At 36.4% G+C, this 11,701-nt stretch overlaps 1 long non-coding RNA gene across 1 annotated transcript; it reads left to right on the plus strand.

Annotated features, from left to right (window-relative positions):
* The first annotated feature begins 220 nt into the window (after positions 1 to 220).
* LOC143694078 (uncharacterized) lies at positions 221 to 3,972 on the plus strand. Its single transcript, XR_013182252.1, has 3 exons — positions 221 to 759; positions 2,191 to 2,357; positions 3,374 to 3,972. It is a non-coding gene; the product is annotated as an uncharacterized LOC143694078 (long non-coding RNA).
* Positions 3,973 to 11,701: the final 7,729 nt, after the last annotated feature.

Below are 11,701 nucleotides of genomic sequence, written 5' to 3' on the forward strand. Positions count from 1 at the left end.
GGTTCAGAAGGTAAAGTATTTTGGCTAAGCGTGCCCAGATCTGTAGCTCATCTACTACAGCAGTTTAGTCTTGCCTCCTTTAAGAAAACTGCAAAAATAAATCTTGAAATAAAAATAAAGCCACTTCTATTGTTCATTTTGATATGCAAAAAAAAAGTTAATAATATATTATTATTGCAATGTCTCTAATTTTTCTCTATTTTTCAGTGTCCACAATATCACCATGAACACTCATATAAAACCATCTAGTTCCTAGTATAAATTCCCTCTTCAAACCTGATCCTTAGGGAACTGAACTTCATAATTTTTCAAAGCAAAAGCTCCATACAAACTGGTCTGACTCTTACAAAAGTTTCTGACTAGTCTTTTTTGTTTAAGAAACGTAAAAAGAGGCTTTAAAGCTGGTGAGGGAAGCATGGTAAGGGAAGCTTTACCTCAGGACAAGCTCTCAAGGAAGGCAAGCCCAAGGAGAGGGAAAGAAGGGGGCTTAGCATCCCACTTGATGACCACTAGGATGTCCTTAGGGGAGGCTACAAAATACAATAATGAACAACCACATACCTGAAAAAGAAATACAGATTAAAATGGGAAGCCTCATAATTTAGACCCAGAGCAATCACATGTGGATTAATGCTTGTTATCCTGTTCCCTTCCATGCCACACAGCAGGATCAGACAGGACACCATGAGGAGCTCCTGCCATTCCTGGAGTCATGAAACAGCTGATCCACAAGATTCAGTGAGGTTGAAGAAATACCAGGTAAAACTCAAACATTTTCTGGAAAAGGTAGATGGGATTATGATAACACTTGCAACTTCTTATGTTCAATTTTGTAAACATTGACAAATACATACAATAACTCCACAGTTTCTTTGTTAAATACTGTCAAATTGTTCCCAAATGTTTCCTCAAAACACGTTATTAAGTTATGTACAGTTTACTCAGGCAAAAGGAGTAATTTTCACACTCCTTTAAAAGACAGAGGAGCCCTCCTGCAAGATTTCCCTGACCCGTCATAGCTTAGATGGTTCTAATTTTCAGTAACAGTTGGAAATAAAAATATATTTTTCAAGTCATTCAGGCAAGAAGTGTGGGCAGTGTTACACTCCCAAAGAGTGGGTGGCAGATGAAATTTATGAGCAGAACATATGCTGCTCTCTCAAAAATCAGTGTAAGCTGCCTGTTTTTGTGTGCCAGAGCAAAGTCCTTTAGGCACCTGGGCTACCAAACTTCACCCAGGCAGTCACAAATGCTCCCCAAGGATACAGCTGGGACAAAGATGCTCCTCAGTCAGCTTGGATAGCAAGGCTTACACATCTATTACAAATCTAAGCTGGACAGAGTTTATCCTTGCCTGTCCCTAATTCCATTTACCTCCCAAACTCTCAGTCAGTGTGTACCAAGTAGCAAATTCCATTTTTAGTTCTCTTTTTTCCCTTTCATCTTGTTGGTCATTTAATACTTCAGTCCACTGCCCCTTCCAAGGTTTCATTTTGCTTCTGTGATTCCCCCGGTGCAGTAGTTTCATCTTAAAGCAGAAGCTACTCAAGCTAAATGCCAGCCTTCAATGTTTCAAATTTAGAAACTTTTTGAGGTGCTTGCTCTTAGACAGCATTAGCTGGCTGCACTGCTTGATTAGCAATGCTCTGAGTGGTATATTTACTCCCAGAAGCACTTTATCATTTATCATACTTATGTTCATTTCACTCTTATCCCAATCATGCCAGCCTTCATGTAAAATGCAAGAAAAAAAAAGTAAAGTAAAAAAAAGTAAACAAGATTAAAATCTATTTAATATACCTTTAATATCACCTTTAATGTGCACACACACACACACTTCAGAGTGTTCTGTTTCTTCTTTATGCTTGGCTTTTTAATTTTCCCCCATCAGAATTAACTGAATGTAAATACTGGGCAATGCAGTGAGAAAATATAAAGCAGTACAGAAATCTGCATATCACTGGAGAGCCAGGAGGAACAATGGGAATCCAGGCCCACCATCTGGCCCAGCACCAGGCTCCATTTCAGGAGGTATCTCTTGGAGAATCCTGTTACTGAAGGACAATGTGATTTTGGATCATGGCTGTTCTGACAGCCCTGTGGCAGGGACTGCCCGTGCTCAGCTGGGTCAGATCTCTGGAATGTAATCTAACTCAGACAGACATTTTCTTTTAATCTTTTGTCTTACAGGAACAATTGGCACCATCTGTTTCCATAAGAAAGTGCTCTGGCAGGCCTTCCATGGGTGCTGTGGTCCTCAAGAGAAGCTGAATTTATTCTGGGTTATAAGACACAGGGAACACAAAGCTACTTAAGCATCACAGGAGACAACTGAGGAGAGGTTCCTCCTCCTTAAAGTGAGTATTTTAGAGGGTAGTTGAAATAAAAATAATAATATGAATTTCTCAGAAAATTCCTTAACAAAAAGAAAATAATTTGTTTAACACCTAAAGGAAGATCCTGTTTCTTTCTCCTGAGTTTCTAAGAGAAAATTTTAATTTTTATTTAGAAACTTCCCATTGAGTAAATTCTCAGCTTTACTTATTATTTAAAACCTGAGCTTTCCAGGTTTATCTTCTTGTATTCCAGGCTGTCAGGCTATTACAATGCTAAAATCAGGAAATAGCATTCATTTACAACTATCTAACTATGTAAGGCATCCAGTTATATTTCAGATTTCTGACTTACTAGAAGTTGCTTTAACACACACTGTGTATCTCACTATCTGAAATAATGTTTTATATATATATATATATATATATATATATAAGAAAAAGATAACTTCTCAGCAAACAAAAGAGATGGGTACAACTTACTTATTTTAGGACTTTGAAATGCAAAGGAGGAAAATAATCTAATTTGATTGGTAAAAATGTGTCCTAGAAGGACAGCCTTGTGCATAGGCAAATTAACAGAACCCATAAAACAGGAGTTTCGTGGTTGTATTAATCACTGTAATGTTCTGGAAACCATTGCCTAAGCAGTGCTTCAGAGTGAACTTGGCTGAAGCATTTACCCTTTTCTGGTTAATTCCAGCTGTTTCAAAAGCTGTTGATGAATTTCAGCAGAGTAAGATTTTAAAAAACATTTGGGACAAGAGTCACAAAGTTTACTCTTCAGAGGACTACTGTCATACAAAAGGACAGCAAATAGGTTATTAGGCTTATTTCATGGGCCCCAAAATTATGTTCCATATCATCAGAGGGCAGAAATTATCACAATTCCATGCAAAATCCATCACAGTGTGTACACCAGTTATACCCCTTCAAGCCAGTGGAAAATCAGAACTAATATCTCTACCAAGATATGATCTGCACTATGGAAAAAATTGTATTTTCATTCTACTTCATCATCCTCTTTGTCTTTCTTTTAGACGTTGTCGTATCCTCTCCCATCAGATGCTCTCCAAAGTTCTCTTGGCTCGCTTGTTTCCCATCCTCCTAACCTTTCTCCCAGAGTACCCTGGACTGAGTAAAACAGGAGGGAACAACACAAGGACCCCACTAAGAGTGGCAATTTCCCCTTCAGAACGTGCAGCCCCTGTGGTTTGCTAAACTTGGAGGTTGAGGCTGAGGCACAAATCCAAGGATGTCAGAGAGGTGCAGCCCTGGGATGAAGACACAAGTGGGAATCATCCCCACAGCTCCTTCCAAAGGCTCTGGCTGGCTTCCCAGCCTGCTGCTGAGCAAAAAAACAACCAAAATGTGGATCTTGAGCCACACAGGGAAGTTGCTTGGAAATAAAAGCACCTCTAACAATTTGCACCAGCTGAAAGTGGGGTTTTTTTAGAACAGGCTCAGATTTTCAAGTTCAGATTTTGATATGTATTTATTAATGATGTAATATCTCATATGCTATTATTTATCCAACAAATAATCAAGTACTTTTATGTAAGTTTATTCACAGCTATTTTTATACAGGCACAAGATTGTTTTTGCCACATAAAACACATTACTTTAGCAATTACATATTTTAATACTACCAGATATTATGAGTATTATAATAGAAAATACTGCAACAAGATCACAAACTTCTACCTGTTTTAGAAAAAAAATAAAGAAAATTCTTATTTTTGCTCTCAGGAATATTTATCCTAATAACATTTAAATCACTGCAGGTACAAAAAAATGTCTTAAATTAAAAAAATAAATAAATGTTTTCAAATATTTCTAATAAAAGGGAAAAAAAACCCCTGACCTCTGATTACTTAAACTTTTTCAATGCTGAGACACAAAATATAGTTCAAGAATATACATGATCATTGTTGGGTCAATAAAATGAGAGAAGGACTATGGGTAATACTAAAATGAATATTAAAAATGAACCTACCATGCAAAATTCAGTGCATCTGGTCTTAATCACTCCATATTCACAATCAGTGCTCTTGATTATTTAGATCCATAATTTTGTTTGCCTATTATGATAGAAGTAAATAATCTTCATCTAGCTTTACAGCACATTCTTGCAACACAACACAAGTAAGAGATCAAGGCTTAAAGGTTAACTGAGATCAACAGGAACCAAACATGGAAATACATCTGAAAGTATAGGCCAGAGGGATGTATCCCACCAGTGCTTATTTCCAAATTCAGTTTCCAAAATCAGCCCAATAGCTTAGCTGCCATTGCATGAATGAATGTGAACATTTTTAAGTGTAGCTTTTACTGATTAACCTCCCTAATAAAAGTAGTAACAGAGGAGAGAACTAAACCTAAATGTCCAAAAGGCTTTCTTTGTCCCTAGTCCTTTCCTCCCAAATGAGTAGGAAACTTTGCTTTTCCCTAGTCTGCCTCTGGCATTTACTAATGATTCGAACAAAAACTTGATGAAAGTAGTTAAATTTGACAATGGTTCAATTTAAAATGATTTTTAGTTGTGGGACATTTCAGTTCTGACTCTGGAGGGAAAGCAAAGAGGAGATGAAGCGTGGCAAGCTTTCAGTTGCTGGCCAAAACGAATCTGGGTTCACACACTGATGGTCCAGGAATGAGGTCCGTGGACAATGGATGCTGTTGAAACCTCTGAGGAAGACGCTGGAGAATTGATTTGAATGCCATAATGAGTATATCTGCCTAGTTCCCTCAGCAGTTAAAAATAAAGTTAAAAGAAAGAGCAATCGGGAATCTTTAATGATAATATAAGGCAATGACTTATGCTCAGTTTTGGTTTTTGTCAGAGACTTGGGAGAAAAAGAATAGAACAGGACAAACTGTGTTAGCTGAACATAAAGTGAATCCTCCATTTAAACATTATTTTACTTTTTCTCAGATGTAGTTCTTGCTTAAAATAATTTTCCCAATAATTCTGGCAATTTCTGATCTCTGAATTAGTCACCATGAGTATTTTATGTGCATTCAAAACAGATATCAGAGAACTCAGAGACCAGACCTTTGCTGAAAATTTTCATGTCACCAACTTTACAATTTGCTGTTCAAAAATATTTTCCATTATATATCCATATTTTGTTGTTTCCTTGAAATTCCTGATCAACAAATGAACAGAATCACAGGAATATTTATTGAATGGTAGTGGAGTTTAAAAACAGCTGATTAAAGTTTGGATAAGTAAGCTATCCAAAATTCACAGAATTACAACATATTCATTAGTCTCTTCATTCTCCCTCCTCTCCTCAACACTTGGAAGGACTTTTAGGATGTAAGAGGGAACAAAATGAATCAGATATAAAATACTGTTTTGCAGTCAGACTCAGCTGTGGGGAAATCACTGGCACAAGAATCAAGAGTTGCATTTAAAGCCAAGTTTCATAATTTTATACTTGTTGATAGTGTACTGGGAGCTTTTTGCAAATTTTCTTCACTCTCTTTGTAAGGCCTTAGCTCTGCCTTAAGCTCATAATAGAGTCAGCAAGAATTCTTCAGGTTAAACTGTTCAGATGAGGTCATTTGCTCAAGATGTTTCAAATTTTGGAAGAACAAATGATCCTATGAGATGATCTCATTACAGAGGTCAAAAGGCTCGTGAGAAGGATGATAGGAAATACCTTCCTTTCTTTGTCCATAAAACACCACACAAAAATTTTGCAATGATATGAAGGAAGCCAAGGCAGGGAAAAAATTATCAGAAGAACTTGTGCTCCCTTTAATTTCTAAACCCACCTCTTATGCTTACGTTGTAACACTGCTGCAAATTATCAGGGGAAAGGCTTAATCTTCCTAAATTGATTTGGAATTCCTGACATATTGAAAAAGTACACAAGTCTGTAAGGGAGGGAATATACAGAACAGCACAGGTTGCAACTCATGGGAAGGAGGTTCCATGTGTAAGCTGGGTTTTTCAGAGAAGGACACAAAGCTCATTTTGATTTTGTGGATGAGTTAAAAACTGAATACAATCAGCTCAGAGATCTAAGCACTGTCTCTTTCTGAGAGAAAAAGAGAACATTTTTTGTCCAGGTTAATAAATTAATCAATTTATGCATTACGTACATGCACAGAAAAGAGGTGGAAGGAATTACATTTTCTCCTGAATGATCAAAGTGTTGGCCAAAGTTATGGCTGGAGGCCAAACTAGACTGAAGATGGTTTGCACCATTATACCTTCTGCTTTATTCTTATCTTGGAATGACAGCAATTTCCCTATGTATTTTTAACTGTATTCTTCTATTATGGAAATAAATGGTTATTTAAATGCCATCAGTTTCAAATCACTCCACTGGAAAATACAGCAGGGAAAAGTATCAAAGACAAAGAACTTTTAAATAAATCTCATCTTCCCACCTGCCATATGAACCAATTTCTATGCCAGGTGGCAGATGTTCGTGATGGTGCTTAAAATAAGTTAAAATTAAATGGATCTCAAAATTTAATTGTGTATTTTTTAGTGTAAAGGGCTCTAAATTAAAGGGCATTTTATTTTATTTTGTTGGTTAGATATCCTATCAGAAGTGACCTGAAAACCCAAAGCTCTTTAACATAAAAGAAATGATAAAGAGATCAGAATCTCAAGCATTAAAAGAAAATCTCCTTTCCTCAATGTAATTTAATATGTAATATCTCATAATCAGACTATCATGACAGAGAACTCTTCATCCTTTCAATATAACACTTAGACAGCACATGTGGAATTTTCTTGATGCATGACATTTTATATTGGATATAGATCAGACATGTTTTTCTCAGATTTTCTGCAATAAATATATCAGCAGTAGAACACCATATTCAAAAATGTCTTTTGAAAATCGAGTATGTATCTGATTATCAATTTTTCAAGTGATATTATCATTTATAAAATACTTAAGTCCTCTTCTAATTAGTATAATTTCTTATCTGAAGAACTGTAATTCCCACAAGACAGCTTTCACTGAGCATTTCTCTTGCTTATGTTTCCTATATAAAGATAAGTTATGTCTTTTTATAGAGCATCTTGGAGTAGTAAACATGTTGCTATACTTGAAAGTGACCATTCAGATTTAGTCTTTTATGAATCAATGCCACATCACACTTTATTCTGTGTCTGCTCTGTGTCAGAAGCTGGTATAGAAATTATATATACATAGAATATACTTTTGTTCCACATGATTTCCCCAGGATAACAACACTGCCTCAGCTGAAGAAATGACAAAGGATTCACATGTTCTTTGATCCATCCTCTGCATGAGTTTCATAAAGTAGTTGTGGGCCTGAGTAAGAACCTCACATAAACCATGCCAATTGAATGAAACCATGCTGAATGAGAGAGGAATTCCAAGAGCTGGATCACTGGATCATGGTACACATGCATTACTTTCAAACCTGCATTACTTTCAACCCTTGAGAAGCCAAGACTTAGGGGAGAAACAGTTTATCATCTCAGCGAGATGTGGCAGAAAATCCAGAGAAAATTAATTCCTAAGAGGGAAGCAGAAACATCATGGACGCATCACTACACCCATAGGACAGACGAGATATTTGTTTCTCTTGTTGCAGCTACAAAGAACTGGTTGAACCGTCCTACACTAAAAAACACCTCATAAAAAGATTCATTTTCCTAGAAAAGGGCTGTGTATGCTCTTCACTGTGGGATGCCTGCAGCTTTCAGGGGACCTGGTCTTACTGATCCAAAGGAAATGTCCCAGACTACAAAAGCTGATCAACTGCTAAATTTTAAGGAATGAGCCTTTATTTCAAACATAGTTGTGATAGGTGTGTGTGTGTATATATATATATATATATATATATGCTGGGCATTTTGATTGTGTAGTGATTATTAAACCACAAATTCTGTGGTACTGAGGTGCTGAAATCATAATATGTGTTCTACAAAGGTTATTCAAAGATTAAGGGTGGTTTTTACCAGTGTCTAAACTAGGTCCAGTATACTACCAGTGGCTGCATTTCCTCATGAATGCATTGCCAGGATACCTGTCTGGGATGGTATTAAATCAACAATACCTCATGTAGTAAAAATGTAAAAATACAAATAATTTATGAACATAAAATGGATCTTCCACTATCATTTTGATGAATGCAAAGACAGCATTTTCCCCAAAACCAAGTTTACTCAATTAAATCTACTCAATTAGCACAATACCACTGCCAAACAAGTCAACAAATATTCATTGCTCATTTAAAACCCAGACTGGAGGGAAGGAAGACAGGCTGTACTGCAGTGAGGGCTTCAAGATACTACAATAAAGGAGATTTCAAGAGTTAAAAGTCATGACAAGCTAAGACAGTAGATAGAGAAAAAGCAGAGATAAAGCACAAAGAGATACATGAGACATTTAGTCCAAGATATTTCTGTCTTTCCTGCCATGCCATAGTTCAAACTGCCCAGTTTGTGTATAACTCATTTTGAGTCAGTTTTGAGTCACAGGAAGCAATTTTTTCACACAATCCAGACAGGTCTATATCCATCTCACTCTCACTCCTCCTGTGTTGCTCCTGCTGTCTCCATTGTGTAGGAACAGCCAGCCTTTCCCTGGTCACTGTTCAAATCTCCTCAGCAATGCCACAAAGGTGCAGAAAACTTGGAGGCTGTTTAGGAGGCTGATCACTAAACTCCACTTGGAAGTTCCAAATATATATAAATTACAAACTCACTATGTGTCTGTGTTCTCATTTGAGACATGACCTTTTGTGTGAAACCCACTAATAGTGAACATATGTCACAGTAGAAAAGTCTTTGGCACCAAGTTATTTCAGTGCATCACAGTTAACAAATTGTAATTCCAGCTCCATAGTTCCTCTGTTCATAATAAAGCAAATCTGTCACAGAAAAAAAATAATCTTTCTTACCGATAAAAAGAGTCATAGTTAAAGCATATAAGATTATCATTATGCAAGCTCATTAGGCGTACACAAGCTATACTTTTCCCTGTACAACTGAAATTCATTGATAAAACAATGAAGTGAACTAACACCCCTCCTAAATAAAGTTTCACCAGTAGCACTGTATGTTAATGGAGCTATTTCATTGTTAATGTGACTGACTGCTTATTGATTCTTGCAGTAATCCAGCAAGGGCTTCAGAGTACAATTTAGTTTGGAGAGCTACGGGTCCAACATCTATGCTCAATTACAACTTTCAGAAGGGTAGATCAATAAAATTTAAATTGCTTATGGTAATCACAACTTCAAATCATTGCGATCAGCATAAGCAATCTGCTGACCTCAGCCAAGCTCCTAAATTGAAACTTGTAATGAGTGGTCATTTAGTTTGGGTCCATTCATATTATTTTGGAGGCAGGTGATGAACAATTAAAGATCAGTCAGCACCTTCCCTATCCAGCAATCCCCTCTGAATTCCCCAAGTACTAATACGTAGTAACCCTAGGGTATAGGCCTTTGCACTTCTTTAATGGGTATTCTGTATGAATAAGCAATTATATTTTCTATTAAACAATTTCAGTGTAATTGAATTAGCAGTTATAATATTGCTCGGGCAAGCAGAAGCTTTCCTAGGGAAAAATTAAGTGATATTGGGTAATTCAAATTAATTTATAAGCCTGAAAAATGTAACCATTAAACAGAATTGTTCACCCTCCCAAAAAAATTACAATTAATGAGCATATTGTTTCAATGCATAAGTTTCCTAACAATTTGCTTTTTGGTCATAATGGCTTTTTTCCCAGTTCATTATAAAAACCTGTCTATTATAATGAAAATTTCATAGGCTGTTTTCTTTGACAAAGCGGGTTGCAAGTTTAAACAAAGATAGCCTGCAGATTACTTTCACGATAAGGAGTCACCTTAGAATTACATTTTAATAAATCATTGACAATAAATCTTCTGTATTACAGCACCAGGGTTTAGAGAGGGAGGAAAAAAGGCAAATACAGAGAAAACGATCAATGAAAATCCCCTTCTGCCAATATGAGAATAGATTGACCAACACTAACGTAAAGTTTGCTACACACAAAAATAAAAGCTCAAAAAGCTTTAGAAGGATGCAAAGCAAACAGTAATAAAGTCTGTACACAGATGCAGATTTAATTAACATATTAATTTACTAATATTCACCTAACAGCCTCTTGCAAATGGTCTGTATTCAGGGTAGAAGTCACTGAATATTTAAACAAGCTAACAGACACTGATTTGGGAATATTTTCATTAATAAAACGCCAGACACATAATTCTGGTTCTTGAGATTACATACAATTCACAAGCAGTTGGAAAACTGTTGAGCATTTCCATTTGAGATTCAGAAAACGTCACACAGGGTTGAGCGCAGACAGTGCTTTGCCTGAAGACTATTTAAACTGGTTTAGTCATCCAAATAGGAAGAACAACTCCTGCATTTTCACTTGGAACAAGAGGTCTTAAGGCCAGGAGCCTCTATGCTACGTGAAATATTTCTTGCCATATTAGCCAACATCAAAATATACACCTTGGTTATTGCTGTTTCTGCACAGCTATGCAGACAAAACTTTCAGTGGCTTATAATTCAGCAGGGGTGGAAAGAAGATATCTAAAATAAACTGCCCAGACAAAAGACTTCTGAATGTGTTATGCAACACTTGGATGGTTTTCTGAAGTGAATCTATCAAAGATTTGTTCTGATTACAACAAAATCTCACTAGCTTTTCCAACCAGCACATCATGGAAGTAAAAAACTAGAAAGGGGCAAATTTGTAATTCTTGATTAAGCAGAATCCAGAACAAGCCTCATGCCTCTGCCTTGAATGTGTGGGGTACTTCCACAAGAAAGGGCTTCTCCCCTCTGCCTGGCCTATTATTTTGTATGTAATGTAATGCTTCTCAAGAATATCAATCTTGAAAAAGTACACTGATGTTTTATAGCTGCTCCTGTTTTGCAATACAAATGATATAATTACTTGTTTCTCGCTGGAGGGGGTCCAGTTCTTTTAGTTCATTTTTTAAATGCAAATCTTATTAAGCATTTTATCCTAAAATGTTTACTGCAAAAAGGGCAGCATGATCTCAGACAAAGATGGACAACATCCCTCCAAAAATAAATACCAGGCAAGGAATGAAACCTGAATTAAAGCAGCATACCAAAATCTGAACTGATCACTTACTGAAATATGTTAACATGATGTAATGGGCAACTGTTAAATCAGATGTACAGTAATATTCCATGAATCACTGCTAGCTAGCCCACAACGAACAAAGGCATAATAAAGAGCCCTGCTCACCAAAAACCTCAACTTTTATAATAACTCTGAAATGTTCTGTTTATATAGTATAACAAATTTCTCACCACCTACAGCTTCCCATTTGTTACTGTGGACAGACTGAAA

This window comes from Agelaius phoeniceus, chromosome 5 (genome assembly GCF_051311805.1).
Source record: "Agelaius phoeniceus isolate bAgePho1 chromosome 5, bAgePho1.hap1, whole genome shotgun sequence".
NCBI classification, from domain to species: Eukaryota; Metazoa; Chordata; class Aves; order Passeriformes; family Icteridae; genus Agelaius; species Agelaius phoeniceus.